The following is a 20465-nucleotide window of genomic DNA, read 5'->3' on the forward strand; positions in this document are numbered from 1 at the left end:
AGGACTAAGGGATGGATTAAGTGGCATCTTCAGAAAGCCAATTGGGTGCTTCCTCATGGAGAACTAACTTCTCGAGAACAGGAATTCTAAGGTTTAGGAGATGGTAGATCCTGTTGATGGTTCCCTGAGCAGACTGTCAAAGTGCCTCATCACCAGAACTTTCAAACACCAAGACATAGCTTGGCTGGTAGTGAGAAAGGCCCTCATAGCCAGTTCCTTCCTCCATGCCTGGAGTGTCACCCTGTCTGCAAATTGCCCTCTAGGTGGCTGTGGTGAAAAAAAGAGCATTGTCCACCTCCTTGTGGAATATACCTTTGTAAAGAAGGCCTGCTGAGAGATGAGGTGGTTTTTATCGAGGTTCATCCCGAGCAGTTCCGTGACGCAGGACTCTGTGCTCTACGGGCTGCTCCCAGCGATGCATACTGAAATAAACATCAAATGCTGGAGAACCATCTACTTGGTGAAAGATGCTCTTTGGACTGCCTGAAAAGTGATGGCCTTCCAGTGCAAAGTGTTGTCCCGATCGAGTGTTACAGACTAGCACATTCCAAAGCACAGGACTACGTGCTGAGGGATGCACTAAAGCTTGAGGCAGATGTCACAGAGGCACAATGGAGGAAGGTCGCTGTCTATGATCTTTCAGTCATAGTGAACTGAGGGGCTGGGAATTGTATAGAACTCCTTTGGCAGTATGACTCACAGTGAACGTATAAGGTGACTATCACATGTACCACAATTGCATTGAAGCACCTCACAATGCAACTTGATCTGTGCAGACAACTTAAAATACCATTGCATCATTTGTAATGATGTGAAGATGCCGGCATTGGACTGGGTGAGCACAGTAAGAAGTCTTACAACACCAGGTTAAAGTCCAACAGGTTTGTTTCGAACTGACAGAGTACACTTCATCGTCCAGTACTTCCCCGGAGCGGAGAATCTAGAACATCTTCTTTGCAGCCTTCAACACGTCATCGATGAAGACGAACATCTTGCCAAGGTCATCCCCACACCCCCACTACTTGCCTTCAAACAACCATGCAACCTCAAACAAACCATTGTTTGCAGCAAACTACCCAGCCTTCAGAACAGTGACCACGACACCACACAACCCTGCCATGGCAATCTCTGCAAGACGTGCCAGATCATTGACATGGGTACCACCATTACACGTGAGAACACCACCCACCAGGTACGTGGTACATACTCGTGTGACTCGGCCAACGTTGTCTACCTCATACGCTGCAGGAAAGGATGTCCCAAAGCGTGGTACATTGGCGGGACCATGCAGATGCTGCGACAATGGATGAACGAACTTCACCAGGCAGGAATGTTCCCTTCCAGTCAGAGAACACTTCAGCTGTCAAGGGCATTCAGCCTCTGATCTTCGGGTAAACGTTCTCCGAGGCAGCCTTCAGGACCCGCGACAACACAGAATCGCCATTCAGAAACTTATAGCCAAGTTCCGCACACATGAGTACGGCCTCAACCGGGACCTTGGATTCATGTCGCATTATATTCACCCCCCACCATCTGGCCTGGGCTTGCGAAATCCTACCAACTGTCCTGGCTTGAGACAATTCACACCTCTTTAACCTGTGATTATCCCTCTCTCTGGATCTGTAAAGACTTAATTACCTGCAAAGACTTGCATTCAAAGCATCGTCTTGCATCTTTGACTTTGTCTCTATATATGTTTCTGGAACCTACCTCTTCATTTACCTGAGGAAGGAGCAGTGCTCCGAAAGCTAGTGATTCAAAACAAACCTGTTGGACTTTAACCTGGTGTTGTAAGGCTTCTTACTGTGATCATTTGTAATGACTATTTTGAAATATCTGTAATGTTTCTTCTGATTGTATTGAAGCTCCTCAGAGTGCAACATGATCTATGTGGATAACATGAATATTATTGACCACTTTGAAATGTTTGGAATGTTCTTTCAGATATTTTACCAATAAAGTATATTTTTGCAAAAAGAAGTTTACTAAATTGGTGGAATTCAACAAAGGAAGTAGGAATGATGCTAAAGTTCACCTTAAACCCCCAGGATAAAGAAGAAAAATCAGGCATGTGCCCTCTCCAGTTCTATCATGGTCCTTGCTCAAAGTATATTAGCTCTCCCCCTTAAAGTGGGAAGCAGTTGATGGTCATCTGGGACTATGGTGACTTTACCTTTTACTTCAATTGAGCTGAAAGGCAGAATATTCATCCACACTTACATGTTTATTGTTCAACTTTGCTACTTCTAATCTCTTGCCTAGGTAAAATATTTTTCTTACATTTAAATTATCGTTGACTTTTTGTATTTGAAGACCTGAATCATATATCTTTTCATATTTTTTCCTAAGACTATGAACGGAGCCTGACAAGTATCCCTTCATAAATTGGTGGTCTAAGTGCTGAAATCGCGATGGGAGAGCATCCAAGTCATTGCCTATTTATTCTTATTTTTCTCTGAATCTTCTCCAACACTAAAAAATACACACAATAATAAAAAATACAGCGTAATATTCAAGGACAAAAAAATTCTTTAAATTTACAGTCGAGTGTCTTTGAGATATCCCATGGTATCTGATTAACTTTTATTTGGTAACTTTTCAACAAATTCATCTTATATTTATGTTCACGCTGTCCCTTTCCAGCTGTTGCTGTCCAAATCTATCAGATCGGTCTCTATCTCTTCGGGTTATATTGTCCTCTTTTGTCAAAAAGCAGATTAAATACCCATTTTTCACTATTCTCTGACTTACCAGCAAACTCCAAAGAACAGGGTATGGAATTCTGGATTGTTGAGAATCCTATTTCTTTATTGGTAATTAAATGCTAGTAGTAGATCACAATTAGCCTGCAATTACGATCATTTGGTACTATTGTGTATTTATTTTCAAAAATAGTTCAACAAGCAAAAGCCATATTTAGTGACCTGTATCAACTTGTAAATAAGGTCATGGAGAAAATAAAATGATACTGTTGGTGTAGGAGGATGATTGCCAAACTTGATATGGAGGCAACATGCATGGTCACAGCCAATGTGACTTTTATGATAACAACTCGGAGGATCTGAAGCTCTGAAATAAGTTGCATAATTTAAAGAACATAAAAGCAACATCATAAATTGCATAAGTGCATGAAAGTCAAACAGCTCCCTTAGGTTGGAAACTCACCCCCTTGGTGAGTTTGACGGCATGGGGGTGGGGGAGAATTTAATCAGTCAGCAGGGTGGCCGTGAGCTTCCCAGCGCTTGGCTCAGCGAGGATAGCACCGCTATTCAACGTTAATTGGTCCACTTAATTTTTTTTTTTTTTTTTTTTTTTTATAAATGTTTTATTGAAAATTTTTTCCCAAACAACAATTTTTCCCCTCTTACAAAGCAAACGCAACAATAACAATACAGAAATTTTAAACAATACACAAGTAACAAAACCCCTTTATCTTTGACCTAAACTAAACCCCCCCTCCCCCCCCCCCCCCCCTCCCCCTGGGTTGCTGCTGCTGGTCATCTGTCTTCCCTCTAACGTTCCCCTAGGTAGTCGAGAAATGGCTGCCACCGCCTGGTGAACCCTTGAGCCGATCCTCTCAGGGCAAACTTTATCTGCTCCAGTTTAATGAACCCCGCCATATCATTTACCCAGGCCTCCAGTCCGGGGGGTTTCGCCTCCTTCCACATTTGGTCCACTTAATGAGGCCCCATGGGCTTCCCGCTGCAAATGAAGGCTGATTCGCCGGCACCGAGCCCACCAGCCCCAGATAACAAGATCGAGCAGCACTGAAGCAGCACTTGCTTAGCCAACCCCAGCCAGCTCGTAACAATGGAGCCCAGGAGACCGGTCCCAAGATTTGGGGATGCAGATCTGGGGAGGCTTCTAGATGCTATGGAGACCAGGAGGGATGTCCTATTCCCCCAAGGGTTCTGGAGGGTGAGCCAGAGGGCAGCCAGTGCTGCTTGGACGAGGTGGCGGAGATGTGGGCGCCGGGACTGTGACTAGGAGGACTGCCCTCCAGTGCAGTATAAAGGTCAACGGCCTACACCGGGCAGCACAGGTGAGTGGATACCCATGCCCCCCATGGACCCCGAAACCGCTTCTTTTTAAAAAATATATGTTTATTCAAAGTTTTTCCAACAAAAATTTTCAATCAATTAAACCCCCCCCCCGTAACAGAAAAGAGAAATATGAAAAGAACAGAACAGAACATAAACATATCAATCAAACATAATACAGAACTTATACAATGGGTTTCTCCCGCACATAATAACCCTCCCATATGCTTTTTTACAAGTACCCCTAGGCAAAAAACCCTCCCCCGCCCCGCCCAAATACCCCCCCCAAAAGAAAACACCCCCCCTCTTCCCCCCCCCCCCCCCTGGGTTGCTGCTGCTGTTGACCGACCTCATTCTAACGCTCCGCGAGATAGTCTAGGAACGGTTGCCACCGCCTGAAGAATCCCTGCGCAGACCCTCTCAAGGCAAACTTTATCCTCTCCAGCTTAATGAACCCTGCCATGTCATTTATCCAGGCTTCCACACTGGGGGGCTTCACGTCCTTCCACATGAACAAGATCCTCCGCCGGGCTACCAGGGACGCAAAGACCAGAATACCGGCCTCATTCGCCTCCTGCACTCCCAGGTCGTCCGCCACCCCAAATAATGCCAGCCCCCAACTTGGCTTGACCTGGACTTTCACCACCTTGGACATAGTCTTCGCGAAACCCCTCTAGGACCTATCCAGTGCCGGGCACGACCAGAACATGTGGGCATGATTCGCCGGGCTTCCCGAGCACCTCCCGCATCTTCCTCCACACCAAAGAACCTACTCAGCCTCGCCCCTGTCATATGCGCTCTGTGAATGATCTTAAACTGTATCAGGCTGAGCCTGGCACATGAGGAAGAGGAATTAACCCTACTCAGGGCATCAGCCCACAGACCCTCTTCAATCTCTTCCCCCAACTCCTCCTCCCACTTGCCCTTCAGCTCCTCTAACAAAGCCTCCCCCTCTTCTTTCATCTCCTGATATATCGCCGAAAACTTGCCCTCTCCGACCCATACACCCAAAATCACCCTGTCCTGAATCCCCTGTGCCGGGAGCAATGGGAATTCCCTCACCTGCCGCCTCATAAACACCCTCACTTGCATATACCTGAACGCATTTCCCGGGGGTAACCCAAACTTCTTCTCCAGCGCCCCTAGGCTCGCAAACGTCCCGTCTATAAACAGGTCGCCCATCCTTCTGATCCCTGCCCGATGCCAGCTCCGAAACCCCCCATCCATCCTCCCTGGGACGAACCGGTGGTTCTCCCGGATCGGGGACCACACCGAGGCTCCCATCTCACCCCTATGTCGTCTCCACTGCCCCCAGATCTTTAGCGTTGCCGCCATCACCGGACTCGTGGTGTACCTTGTCGGCGAGAGCGGCAGCGGTGCCGTCACCAGTGCCCTCAGGATCGTTCCTTTGCAGCCACCTCCAACCTCTTCCATGCCGCCCCCTCTCCCTCTATTACCCACTTACGGATCATCGCCACGTTGGCTGCCCAATAATAGCCACCCAGATTCGGCAACGCCAGCCCTCCCCTGTCCCTACTACGCTCCAGAAACCCCCTTCTTACCCTCGGGGTCTTGTTTGCCCACACAAAACCCATGATGCTCCTACCTACCCGCTTAAAAAAGGCCTTGGTAATCATAATAGGAAGGCACTGGAACACAAAATGAAACCTCAGGAGGACCATCATTTTATTCGACTGTACCCTGCCCGCTAGCGAGAGTGGCAACACATCCCATCTTTTGAAGTCCTCCTCCATCTGCTCCACCAGCCACGTCAAATTAATTTTGTGCAGGGCCCCCCAGCTCCTAGCTACCAAGATCCCCAAGTACCGAATGCTCCTTTCCGCCCTCCTCAATGGTAGGTCGTCTATCCCTCTTCCCTGGTCCCCTGGATGCACCACAAAGAGTTCACTTTTCCCTACATTGAGCTTATAGCCCGAGAAGTCCCCAAACTCCCTTAGGATCTGCATGACCTCCACCATCCCCTCCACTGGATCTGCCACGTACAGCAACAGGTCGTCCGCATGCAGCGACACCCGATGCTCCTCTCCCCCTCGGACCACCCCCCTCCATTTCCTGGACTCCCTTAATGCCATGGCCAAAGGCTCAATTGCTAATGCAAACAACAGTGGGGGGGACAGGGGGCACCCCTGCCTCGTCCCTCGATACAGCCGAAAATACTCCGACCTCCGCCGATTCGTAGTCACACTCACCACCCGGGCTCTATATAGGAGCTTAACCCAACTGATAAACCCCTCCCCAAACCCAAAGCTCCGCAACACTTCCCAGAGATACTCCCACTCTACTCGGTCAAAGGCCTTCTCCGCGTACATAGCTGCCACTATCTCTGCCTCTCCCTCCACCAAGGGCATCATAATCACATTGAGGAGCCTCCACACATTGGTGTTTAACTGCCTGCCCTTTACAAATCCCGTCTGGTCCTCATGAATCACCCCTGGGACATAATCAATTCTCGTAGCCAGCACTTTTGCCCGCAACTTAGCATCCACATTGAGGAGCGAGATCGGTCTATACGACCCACATTGCAGTGGGTCCTTGTCCCGCTTCAGGATCAGAGAGATCAGCGCCCCATACATTGTCGGGGGCAGGGTCCCCCCCTCCCTTGCCTCATTGAAAGTCCTCACTAGCAACGGGGCTAATAGGTCCGCATACTTCCTGTAAAACTCAACCGGGAACCCATCTGGCCCCGGGGCCTTCCCCGCCTGCATGCTCCCCAGTCCTTTAACCAGCTCCTCCAACCCAATTGGCGCCCCCAAACCAGCCACCTCCTGCTCCTCCACCCTCGGGAACCTCAGTTGATCTAGAAATCGTGGCATCCCCTCTTCCCCCGCTGGGGGCTGAGATCTGTACAGCTCCTCATAAAAGTCCTTAAAACCTCATTTACTTTCACCGCACTCCGCACCGTAGTTCCCCTGCTATCCTTAACTCCACCTATCTCCCTCGCTGCCATCCTCTTACAGAGCTGATGTGCCAGCATCCGGCTCGCCTTCTCCCCATACTCGTACGTCGCCCCCTATGCCTTCCTCCACTGTGCCTCTGCCTTCCCTGTGGTTAACAGGTCAAATTCCGTCTGGAGACTTCGTCGCTCCCTAAGTAGTCCCTCCTCGGGGGCCTCTGCATATCTCCTCTCCACCCTTAGGATCTCCCCCACTAACCTCTCCCTTTCCCTGCCCTCTCTCTTCTCCCTGTGAGCCCTGATGGAGATTAACTCTCCCCTGACCACCGCCTTCAGCGCCTCCCATACTACCCCCACCTGCACCTCCCCGTTGTCGTTGGCCTCCAAATACCTTTCAATGCACCCCCGCACCCTCCTGCACACCTCCTCATCCGCCAGTAATCCCACATCCAGACGCCACAGCGGGCGTTGGTCCCTCTCCTCTCCTAACTCCAGCTCCACCCAGTGCGGGGCGTGGTCTGAGATGGCTATGGCCGAGTACTCCGTTCCCTCCACTTTCAGGATCAGCGCCCTACTCAAAACAAAAAAATCTATCCGGGAGTAGGCTCTGTGTACGTGAGAAAAAAAAGAAAATTCCCTGGCCAGGGGCCTAGCAAATCTCCAGGGATCTACTCCCCCAATGTGGTCCATAAACCCCCTAAGCACCTTGGCCACAGCCGGCCTCTTCCCCGTCCTAGATCTGAAGCGATCTAATGCTGGGTCCAACACCGTGTTGAAATCCCCCCCCGATTATCAAGCTTCCTGCCTCAGGATCCGGAATCTGCCCCAACATGCGCTTCATAAATCCAGCATCATCCCAGTTCGGGGCGTATACGTTTACCAATACCACCCACGCCCCCTGCAACCTACCGCTCACCATCACGTATCGACCTCCAGTGTCCACTACAATATTCTTGGCCTCAAACGACACCAAGGGGCGTCATTCTCCGACCCCCCAGCGGGTCGGAGAATGGCCGTTGGCCGCCGTGAATCCCGCCCCCGCCGGTTGCCGAAGTCTCCGAAGGGAGAAAAGTCGGCGGTGCGTTAATGGCGCTGCTGACGTCGGAGAATGGCACGGGTCTGCGCAAGGCAGCCGATTTTGGGCCTGTCGATATTCTCCTTCCGGATGGGGCGAAGTCCCGTCGACGTGATGACCGTTCACGTCGACGTAAATCAAACCTCCTTTTCACCTGGAAAGGTTCACGCCGACCAGCGTGGAGGTGAGTGACGGCCTGGGTGTTGGCCGCTGGCAGGCGATGGCGTGGCCGCAGGCTGAATGTGTGAGGAGAGGTGTGTCTCGGGCTGTGTGTGTGTGTGTGCGGCGGGGGGGGGGGGGGGGTGGGGGGGGGGGTTAGAGTGGGATGGGCTCCGGGGGAGTGCCGGGAGGGGGGTCCGTGCCGGGGAGGGGGATGGGGGGGGTTCGTGCCGGGGAGGGGGATGGGGGGTCCGTGCCGGGGAGGGGGATGGGGGGGGGGGGGTCCGTGCCGGGGAGGGGGATGGGGGGTCTGTGCCGGGGAGGGGGCTGGGGGGTCCGTGCCGGGGAGGGGGATGGGGGGGGGTCCGTGCCGGGGAGGGGAATGGGGGGTCCGTGCCGGGGAGTGGGATTGGGGGGGGTCCGTGCTGGGAGGGGGATGGGGGGTCCGTGCAAGGGAGGGAGATGGGGGGTCCGTGCGGGGAGTGGGATGGGGGGTCCGTGCCGGGGAGGGGAATGGGGGGGTCCGTGCCGGGGAGGGGGATGGGGGATCCGTGCCGGGGAGGGGGATGGGGGTCCGTGCCGGGGAGGGGGATGGGGGGGTCCGTGCCGGGGAGGGGGATGGGGGGGTCCGTGCCGGGGAGGGGGATGGGGGGTCCGTGCGGGGAGGGGGATGGGGGGGTCCGTGCCAGGGAGGGGGATGGGGGGTCCTTGCCGGGGAGGGGGATGGGGGTCCGTGCCGGGGACGGGAGGGGATGGGGGGTCCGTGCCGGGGAGGGGGCTGGGGGGCCCGTGCCGGGGAGGAGGTTGGGGTCCGTGCCGGGGAGGGGGATGGGGGGGGGGGCCGTGCCGGGGAGGGGGGGGTGCGAGGGCAAGTGAGTTGGTCCACCTGGCCAGGTGCCAGCCTCCAACAGTTGGACCATGCGGTCCATGCCACCTGGCTGGGGGAAGGAGGGGATATGGGCAATGATGACATGTCGTCGTTCCCCCCCACCCCCCCCCCACCCCCTGCCCCCAACCAGGCCGTCATGTTTTCCGATCATCCAGCGATGTTGGCCGCCGTGGCGGCAGCCGCTAATGTCCATGTTGCCCTGGATGAGGAGGAGGAGGAGGAGCGTGCCAGAGAGGCGGCGCAGGCTGCCGCAGAGGGGCAGGCGGCAGCCCGCCCAGGCTGGAGGGACACTTGACCGACAGGACGAGGAGGGGGGAGGAGGACGTCGCGGCCCCACGGCAACGGAGGCACCCGAGGGCTCCCCGTGTGTACCGGCCCCGGCAGTCATACCAGGACCTCACGGACCGGGAATGCAGGAGGAGACTCCGGATGAGGCGGGAAACCGTGGCACATATCTGCCACCTGCTGGCACACCTGTCACCGCGTGGCACTGGCGGGGGACACCCTCTCCCCGTGTCCGTTAAGGTTACGGTGGCCCTGAACTTTTATGCAACGGGGTCATTCCAGGCACCGAGTGGGGACCCTGTCCGGCATATCGCAGACATCGGTGCATCGGGGCAGTGACAGATGCCCTATATGCCATGGCGCACCGCTACATCCGCTTCCCTGTGGACCGGGCCAGCCAAGATGCCCGGGCCGTGGGCTTCTCTGCCGTGGCCGGGTTCCCCATGGTCCAGGGCGCGATTGATGGGATGCACGTCGCCGTGCGGCCACCTGCAGATAATAGGGCCGTGTTCACCAATAGGAAGGGGGCCTATTCGATGAACGTACAGGTGGTCTGCGACCACCGCATGATGATCCTGCAAGTCTGCGCCCGTTACCCAGGCAGTGTACACGACTCATACGTGTTGTCACGGGTCATCCATCCCATCATGTACGAGGGACGCCATCCCCGGCTGAGGGGCTGGTTGCTGGGCGACAGGGGCTACCCATTGCGATCGTGGCTGATGACGCCTATACGGAGGCCACGCAATGAGGCGGAGAACCGCTACAATGATGCCCATGTAGCGACAAGGGGAGTGATAGAGAGGTGCTTTGGCGTGCTGAAGATGCGTTTCAGGTGCCTGGACCTCTCTGGGGGCGCCCTCCAGTATCGGTCAGATAGGGTCGGCCGCATCATTGTGGTGTGCTGCGTCCTGCACAACATAGCCCAGCAGAGGGCGATGTGCCACAGGCAGAGGAGGGCGGAGTGGAGGAGCAGCAGGAAGAGGCGCAGTCCTCCCCAGATGAGGGGGATGGGGGCAATGGTCAGGGCAGACGGGGTAGACACAGGCGGGTGGCTGTCCACCGTTACCCGGCTGGCCCAGCGGGCACGGGACAGACTGATAGCCGCCCGCTTCACTGACTAGATGGGCGTGGGAATCGGGTAGTATGGCCACAGACCGCACACCATGGCAACAGCCGACCACCCCACACCCCCCACCCATCCACCCACCCAGCACCCTCACCCCCCTCCCCAACCCCACCCACCCCACCCGCATGCACACCAGCCCCCCCCCATTGCCGATCCACCTGCGGCACAACGGGCCGGGCTCACACAGTTGCGGGTGGACGCGTGTCTATTGCAGGCCATGGAGGATGATGACAACCCGCCCTGTGGTGAGCTCCTGGCTCCACATCGTTGGACTATGTCTGACCCATGGCCACAGTATCACCATCCACCCGGACCATCCTGCATGCGGCTGTGACACTGCAGCGCACGGTCCCCGTCCTCTGCCCAGGGGGATGTTGATGGCAGCCCAGGGGGAAGGGGGCAGACTCACCTGGGGCTGAAGTAAGACCACCCCTCACACACACAGTTGCGCTCAACGTACATGACACCCCCGCACGTTTTGGACAGAGCACAAAGGCAGCTTCTGTAGGTGTAACATTGACTTTAATAACCAAACGAGTTCATGCACGTGCCCTAGCCCCTAAAACTCATCTGTGCCCTGCACCCGTGCCAACTTACTCAGTGTCTAATTGTTTGGCCTTACGGGCCCTTTGACAACGTCTACGTGGTTCCCCAGACGGTACAGCAGAACTGGAGGTGGACTCCTGTGATTCCTGCCCTCTGACACTGGATCCCTTAGGCGGCCGTTTCCTGGGGCGTCCTGGCCTAGATGGGCCAGGCTGCTGCCCGGGTGACTGGGATGGCGAGCTGCCAGCCTGTCCTGCCCGTTGCCCACCCGATGCACCTGGGACGGAAGGGGGGGGAGTCCGAGGTGTCGCGGTGTTCCGGGACCTCCCCTACAGGGGGAGCCGGGACGGACCACACCACCTCCTCCTCCCTCGGGGTGCCCAATGGCCCCCAGGCCTCTACATCGGTGGGGGATGCGAACGGACTGGCCATCCGACGCCCTCCCGACATCTGGCGCTGCCAGTCCTGGAGGGCCCGTGCTGGTATCGACAGGGGTCTGCAGGTTTGCAGCCATGGAGCCCAGGGGGTTGGCAAACCCTGTCTGTGACAGTGCGACGCCGGCTCGCACATGGCCACTGGCACCGATTGCCCTCAGCGATGGCCTGCTGAGACTGGGCCATGGCCTGCAGAGACTGGGTCATGGCCTGAAGAGACTGGGCTATGGTGTTGAGCGTCTCTGCCATCTGGCGCTGGCACTGGCTCATGGCCTCCTGTGAGAGGGCAGCCGTGTCCTGGGCCACAGACGCCGCCCGCACGGAAAGCCCCAGGCCTCGCAAAACCGTTCCCCATGTCTGACACCGTCGCACCCATTGCCTCCACCGCGGACGCCACCCGTGCGGTGTCGGCCTGGGTGGCACGCATGACCGGGACCACTCCCAGCTCCTGGACACGGGTGGACTCCTCCACCTGCGACTGCAGCCGTCGCAAGCCGCCCGTCACCCTCTTCGCTCGTCTCCGGGTCGGTGGTTGCATCGGATCTATGTGTGGGGTGTGGTAACTCCAGGAACCCGGGATCCATCTGGGCGGCAGATGTTCGCTTGGGCTGGGCTGCCCTCCGACCGCCCGGCCCCTCTGCTGCTCCTACCTCCACCTGCTGTATCGGGAAGGCTGTGTTGTGCGCACCAGTGAGTGTACCAGACGCCTCATCACTAAAGTGCCCAACCGAGGTGAGTGTTTCTGCGATGGTGGAGGGTGTTGGTGACAGCAGTGGCATTGTGTCGTGCTCTTCGTCCCACTCTTGAGTCCATGGCACTTTGGGGTGGGGGTTCGTCTCCACCCATCCACTCTGAGTCACTGTCCGGTATTTCGTCTTCCTGGGTAGTGCTGTCCCGGGTAGGGGTGTCCTGGGCAGTGCTGTCCTGGGTAGTGGTGTCCTGGGTAGTGGTGTCTTGGGTAGTGGTGTCCTGGGTAGTGGTGTCCTGGCTCGGATGTGACGGGGGCCTGTGGCTGCCCCCCTCGTCGCTGGGTGGTCGCTCCCGCACGTGACGGGGGTGTCGTCTCCCTGTTGCTCCAGGTCTCTCCGTCTCCCGTGGTGTGCGAGGGACATCCTGCGGGCGTCGCATGCTGGAGGGTCCGGGTCTCTCCGTCTCCCGTGGCCTCCGAGGGGCATCCTGCGGGCGTCGCATGTTGGAGGGTCTGGGTCTCTCTGTCTCCCGTGGCCTCCGAGGGGCATCCTGCGGGGGTCGCATGCTGGAGGGTCCGGGTCTCTCTGTCTCCCGTGGCCTCCGAGGGGCATCCTGCGGGCGTCGCATGCTGGAGGGTCCGGGTCTCTCTGTCTCCCGTGGCCTCCGAGGGGCATCCTGCGGGCGGTCTGCATCTGCGGGGATGGGTGCCTGGACGTTTGGTCCTGCGATACACAATGAAGCATGCATGGTTAGACATCAGGCAGTGATCAGGTGATATGGGGGAGGCGGAATATGGGGACGGGCTGTCGGTGGCTCACTTGCTAGTACGCCCCCGACCTCTGCACCAGCAACCTCCCGGTCGTCAGGTCCGCCAGCCAGTTCCAGGGTCCTTTCCTCGTGTTCGGTCAGTGGCCTCTCATCAGCGGGGCCTCCTCCAGTCCTCACATGCTCCCTATTGTTGTGTGCGCGCTTCTCCTGTGGGTGGGGGGGGGGGGGTGGGCGGGTGGCAGGGGTAAAAGGCAACACTGTTAGGCAGGTATATGAATGCACGCCATCGGTTGCGTGTGCATTGCAGAGGTTAAGGTTAGGGCTGGATTCACTTGGGGATATAGGGGATATGGGGGAGGGGGGGATATGGGGGAGGGGGGATATAGGGGAGGGGGGATATGAGGATATGGGGGAGGGGAGATATGGGGGAGAGGGGGATATGGGGAGGGGGGATATGGGGGAGGGGGGATATGGGGAGGGGAGATATGGGGGATATGGGGAGGGGGGATATGGGGAGGGGGAATATGGGGGAGGGGGGGATATGGGGAGGGGGGATATGGGGGAGGCTCACCCTGCCTGCTCTGACGAGGTCGTTCACCTTCTTGTGGCACTGGGTGCCTGTCCGTGGTGTCAGGACCACAGCGGTGACGGCCTCTGCCACCTCCCTCCACAGACGCCGGCTGTGGCGTGGGGCAACACTGCGGTTGTGCCCGGGATACAGGGCGTCCCTCCTCTGCTCCACTGCGTCCAGGAGCGCCTCCACATCCCGTGACTCGAACCTCGGGGCTGAGCGGCGGCCAGCCATCCAGTCGGGTGTTCCGGTCGGGTGTTCCGGTCGGGTGGGGGGGAGCAGCGCGGCCTTATGAGCCGTCACGCCGTGCGGCGCGTATGACGCTGCACGGCGTGAACCACTGCGCAAGCGCGGATCCCGTTACGTCGCTGCTAGCCCATTTCGGGCCGGAGACTTTCGACCCATTTTTCCGACGTGACGCAAGTCGGATTTGCGCCGTTTTTTGCGCCGATCGGCGGACTTTGCGCCGATAACGGAGAATTTCGCCCCTGCTTCCCCACCAGTATTGCCACCCCTCTGTTCTTCGCATCCAGCCCTGAATGAAAGACCTGCCCTACCCATCCCTTTCCCAGCCTAACCTGATCTGCCACCTTCAGATGTGTCTCCTGAAGCATAACCACGTCTGCCTTCAGTCCCTTTAAGTGTGCGAACACTCTGGCCCTCTTAACCGGCCCATTCAGGCCCCTCACATTCCACGTTATCAGCCGAATGGGGGGCTTCCCCCCCTCCCCCCCCGCCGACTAGCCATCTCCTTTTCTAGGCCAGTCCCGTGCCTGCGCCTCCCGCACTCTCCAGTCCCCCAGACGGGGGCCCCCCGCCCCAACCACCTCTTCTGTTTCCAGTTCCCCATCGGCCAATGCAGTAGCAACCCCATTTCCCCACCTCCCCCCTCTCCCTCGCTCCCCGCTAGATCCGTATCCAGCTCTTTTGCTCCCCCCATAACATTCCCGTATGTCAGCTGACTCCTGCTGACCCCGGCCTCCCCCGCCGTCCCATTGACCCCCCATGTGGGAATCCTCCCTCCCCAGCAATCAGTGTGCGCTCCTCCACGCCCCCCCCCCCCCCCGTCCTTCCCTAGCGCGGGAAAAAGCCCGCGCTTTCCTGAGCTCGCCCCGCACCCTCTGGCGCCGCCCCTGTTGCAGCCTTATCCCAATTCCCCCATCCCCAAATTAAGGTCACCATAGTCACAGCCTTCAACTAATCTGGATAACTCATGAATGAATGGTGCATTGGGGAGTTCCACAATTGTGAGGATGAAAGAATAGCAATATATTTCCATGTCAAGATGGTGCATTACTTGGAGGGGAACTAGCATGTAATGCTGTTCCCATGCAACTGTTGCCTTGGAACTTATAATTGGTGGATGTCACGGGTTTGAGAGGTGCTGTCGAAGAAGCTTTGGTAGTTACTGAATCACCTTTGAATTCAACTTGCTACTTTGCCTTGAATCCCACGTGCTGTTAATTTTCTGATCAGCCTGCCATGTGGGATGTTAATAAATATCTTGCTAAAATACACAACCTCAGACAAGCTATCTTCATTGGTCCTCCTTATTACTTCCTTAAAATCAATCAATTTAATTAAAAAAAGGTTTCCTTTAACAAATCCATGCTGACTAACCTTCATTAATTTGTCCTTATTTAAATGAGGAATAGTACTGCTCCACCGAATTTGCTCCAATAATTTGCTCAACACCGAGGTTAGGCTGAGTGGTTGTGATTATTTGATCTATTCTTCTCTCCATTTTAAAATAATGGTACAAATTAAGCAGTCCTCCAGTTCCCTGGCACTACACCGGTAACCAAAAAGGATTGGAAGATGATGGCCAAAGCCTCTTGCAATGACTTAGGCCATTTCTTTGAGATTGGCCAATTAGAATATGAGTACCCTGATTAGTGGCCCAATCAGGGAACCCCTTTCTCTGTATATAACAGGGAGTGTCAGATCCCCAGTGTAGACAGCAAGCTGAATGCACCTGGTTGTTTGGCTGTTGGTTTTGTAAATAAAAGGAATTCTGGTGAAGGGACTGCTGCCTCTGTGAACTTATTACAGTGGTGATGAGGAAAAAGGAATGACCTGAAGGAACCTGCTCATTAGCAGCTGCCACATATTGAGGGTAAGCCACTGACAGGCAAAAGGCCTTTATTTGGAATGTTGGACTCTTTTGACCCGGCTGTGGAAGACTGGGTCCAACATGTGGAGCAGATTAAGTACTTTTTTAGAGCAAATGATATAATTCCAGATGAAAAGCAACAGGTCATTCTGCTGACTGTGTGGGCCAGCAGCCTTTGCCATTATACATAGTATCACTTTTCTGGAGGCACCGGACACACAAACTTTCCAGGATTGACTGACTTAGTAAAAGAGTACTATGACTCTAAACCACCTCTGATCCTGTGAAGGTACTGGTTTTACTCCATTCCGAGACACTGGGGAGTCCGTTACAAACTTTTTAACAAGATTAAGGTGATTAGCAGAGGCTTATGAATTTGGCCTGACGCTAAATGAGATGCTCTGAGACTGGTTGGTGTGTGGAATAAACTATTTAGCAATACAGAAATGTCTGTTAGCAGAGGCTGAGCTGGTTGGAAACAAGCATTGCAGCTGGCTTTGTCCTTAGAAAAAGTGGCTAGCGGAGCACATGAGTTACAGGGTACTCCGATGGAGGTAGATGCCTGTACCAGTGAAACTTTAGTTAAGGGACTACCGCTGGGGGATCGGCAACTGCATAGCCACCCTCAGGATTGACTTGGATACTAAGTTACCCAGGCCCACTAGCAGAGCTGCTCCCAAGCAAGGGAAAATTAGGTGCAGACAGATGGCAGCCTCTGCAGCTTTTCGCCCAGCAAAATATTGTAGTTGTTGCCAGATATTGGAGCCAGAGAGGAGAAATAGAAGCCCAAAAGCAGCATCTTGGAGATGGACACATAGGCTGGGGTACAGGAGAATGCATACCCTAGAAGCCCCACCTACCTCTGATGAGGAACAACTAAATTGTGTAACTATGGTTAAATCAAAACCAATTAAATTATCCATAAGTTTGAATGGATGTCCCACACTAATGGAAGTTGACATGGGAGCAGCTGTATCAATGATATGGGAAACAGTATTTAATAAAATTTGCACTGGACTTGCACAACACATGTACCAGTGGTTTATGGAGAGCAACTGGTTAGGCTGCCTTTAATGGTAGTGAAAGGTATTGGACCAAGCTTATTGGGATGAAACTGGCTAAAAGAGATCCAGCTGGATTGGGTGAACATTTTCCAGCTGGAAACTGGTTGCCTGAGCGAACTCCTGTGCAGACACCCAGAGGTTTTCCGAAAAGGGCTCGGAACAATAAAGGGAGCAAAGGTGACATTACATGTAGATCCAGAGGCAGTCCCAAAATTCTACAAGGCCTGACCAGTACCCTTTGCTTTCAGGCAGAAAGTCGAGATGGAAATCAAAAGATTGGAGTGTGAGAGAATAATAAAACCAGTCCAGTTTGCAGAATGGAGGCACCTGTGGTGCCTATCTTTAAGCCGGTCAGCTCAGTCTGCCTTTGTGGAGATTTCAAACAAACAATTAATCGTTACTCACAACTGGGCAAATATCCAATTCCCCGGATTGAGGATTACTCACAACTGGGCAAATACCCAATTCCCCGGATTGAGGATCTGTCTGCAAAGCTGGCTGGAGGACTCCTATTCTCAAAGCTGGATATGAGCCATGCATATCTACAGCTGAAGGTGGACGAAGAGTTGCAAAAATTCTCAGTGATAAGCACCCTGAAAGGCCTTTTTCAGTATACAAGATTACCCTTCGGGGTATCGTCAGCTTGTGCGATATTCCAGAGGACAATGGAGAATATATTGCAAGGGCTACCACAAGTCGCCATTTACCTGGACGATGTCCTCATTACGGGAAAAACAAAGGCAGAACACCTGCAAAACCTGGAGGAAGTCCTTGGGAGGTTTTCAGCAGCAGGCATGTGCCCAAAGAGGGGGAAATGTGTTTTTTTTTTTAGCACCTCAAGTGACTTATCTGGGGTACAAGGTTGACCAAACAGGGTTACACCCTTTGGAGGATTGGGTGAGGGCAATTAAAGATGCCCCGGCCCCCACCACAATCCAGGAGTTAAGATCTTTTTTAGGACTGGTGACAATCTATGGAAAGTTTGTCGATGCACTAATCAGGCTGCCATTACCGGACACTCTGCCATTAGTACCTAGAATAGAGGAAACTGTGATGACATTACATTTCCTGGACACTTCCAGTGGTCGCACAAAACATTAGTTTGTGGACTCAAAGGGACCTGGTTTTATCAAAAATAAAACACATGGTGCTAATGGGGAGATGGAGTGACCGGTCCAGACGGAATTCTACCCTTACTGGAGCAGGAGAGAGAAGATCACTGTGGAAGACGGGATATTGCTATGGGAGGCTCGAGTAATAGTTCCAAGTCAAGGCCGTCGAGCCATACTGGCTGAACTACATGGGCACCGTGGAGTCTCAAAAATGAAGATGCTGGCCAGAATCTGTCTGGTGGCCGGGCCTGGACACAAACATAGCAGCAGTGGAGGTCGGTGCCAAGAATGCCAACAAGGGCAGAAGGTGCCACCGGCAGCCCCATGGGAATGGCCGCGTAGACATGGTCGCGACTTCATGTCGATTTTGCATGCCCGTTTATGGGTTCAATGTTTTTTGTAACAGTAGACGGCCATTCCAAATGGTTGGATATCGACAAAATGAACTCTGCAAATTCAACAACTACTATCAAAAACTTTGCAACACATGGTATCCCGGAGGTGTTAGTTTCAAATAATGGGGCGGTTTTCACCAGCCAGGAATTCATGAAGTCAAATGGCACAAGGACGGCACCATACCACCCGGCATCAAACGGTTTGGCGGAGAGAGCCGTCCAGACTCAAAAGGTCGGTTTGAAAAAAACAGTCAGCAGCATCATTGGACACCAAGTTGTCGCGCTGGCTATTTGACTACAGGACAACCCGACACACCAGAACGGGAATAGCACCAGTGAAGCTACTCATGGGCAGACAACTCCGAACCAGGTTGAGTGCATAATAAGGGACAAAGACATGACTGAGCAACTGAATACATACTTTGGTTCTGTCTTCACAAATGAGGACACAAATCCGATCCCAGAAATGTTGGAGAACAAAAGGGAAGAACTGAGGGAGATCAAAATTAGTAGAGAAATGGTGCTGGGAAAACTGATGGGATTGAAGGTGGATAAATCCCCAGGGTCTGAGAATCTGCATCCCAGAGTGCTTAAGGAGGTGGCTCTGGAAATAGTGGATGCATTGGTGGTCATCTGCTGGGATTCTATAGACTCTGGAACTGTCCCTGCAGATTGGAGGGTAGCTCACATCACTCTGATATTCAAAAGTGGAGGTAGAGAGAAAGCAGGGAATTGTAGACCAGTAAGCCTAACATCGGTAGTGGGGAAAATGCTTGAATCCATTATCAAGGACATTTTGTAGCGGAACATTTTAGAAAGCAGTGGCAGGATCAGTCAGTGGATTTATGAAGGGAAAATCATGCTTGACAAATCTGTTGGCATTCTTTGAAGAGATAACCAGTTCAGTCGACAAGGGGAGCAGTCGATGTGGTATATTTAGACTTTCAGAAGGTGTATGACAAAGTCCCGCATCAGAGATTATTGTGCAAAATTAAAGCGCATGGGATTGGGGGAAATGTATTGAGGTGGACAGAAAACTGGTTGGCGGAGAGGAAACAAAAAGTAGGGATTAATGGGTCCTTTTCAAATTGGCAGGTAGTAGCCAGTGGGGTACCACCGGGATCGGTGCTGGTATTCCAGCTATTCACAGTATATATTAATGATTTGGATGAGGGAGCAAAATGTAACATCTCAAAGTTTGCAGATGATATCAAATTGGGTGGGAAGGTGAATTGTGACGAGGATGCAGGGATCCTACAGCAAGATCTGGACAGGTTGGGTGAGTGGGCAAACCAATGGCAGATGCAGTATAATTTGGATAAGTGTGAGGTTATTCATTTTGGAAGCAAAAACAGGAAGACTGATTACTACCTGAAGGGTTGTAACTTGGGAGAGGGGAGAGTGCAACGGGACCTGGGTGTCCTTGTGCACCATTTGCTGAAGGTGAGCATGCAGGTGCAGCAGGCGGTAAAGAAGGCTAATGGTATGTTGGTCTTCATTGCAAGAGGTTTCAAGTATAGAAGCAGGGATGTGTTGCTACAATTGTACAGGGCCTTGGTGAGGCCACACTTGAAGTATTGTGTGCAGTTTTGGTCTCCTTCTCGGAGGAAGGATGTTCTTGCGCTCAAATGGAGTGCAGTGAAGGTTTACCAGACTGATTCCAGGAATGCTGGGTCTGTCATATGAGGAGAGATTGACTAGGTTGGGATTGTTCTCGCTGGAGTTCAGAAGAATGAGGGGGGATCTCATCGAGACTTACAGGACTAGGCAGGTAAGATGTTACCAATGATGGGTGTCTCCAGAACCAGGGGTCACAGCCTGAGGATTCGGGGTAAACCATTTCAGAACGAGATAAGGAGACATTTCTTCCCACAGAGTGGTGAGCCTGTGGAATTCATTACCACAGGAAGTAGTTGATGCTAAAACTTTGACTATATTCATGAGGCGGTTGGATATAGCACTTGGGGAGAATGGGATCAAAGGCTATGGGGAGAAAGTAGAATTAGGCTATTGAGTTGGATGATCAGCCATATCCAAATTTGGGCGGAAGAGCAGAGCGACACCAGGAGGCCCAATGCAGGAGCCACGACAACACTCGCCGAGGAAGGCAGTTCAACACTGGAGAAACGGTATGGGCCAGGAATTATGCCAATGGCCCCACATGGGGAGCAGGAACAGGCCAGGACAGGACCTGTGTTCTATGAGATACGTGTGGGGAAAACACATGTAAAAAAGCACTTGGACCAGGTGCAGGACTCCGATTTGTTTCCTCCTCTGGAGC

The sequence above is a fragment of the Scyliorhinus torazame genome, chromosome 11 (genome assembly GCF_047496885.1).
Source record: "Scyliorhinus torazame isolate Kashiwa2021f chromosome 11, sScyTor2.1, whole genome shotgun sequence".
Taxonomy (NCBI): Eukaryota; Metazoa; Chordata; class Chondrichthyes; order Carcharhiniformes; family Scyliorhinidae; genus Scyliorhinus; species Scyliorhinus torazame.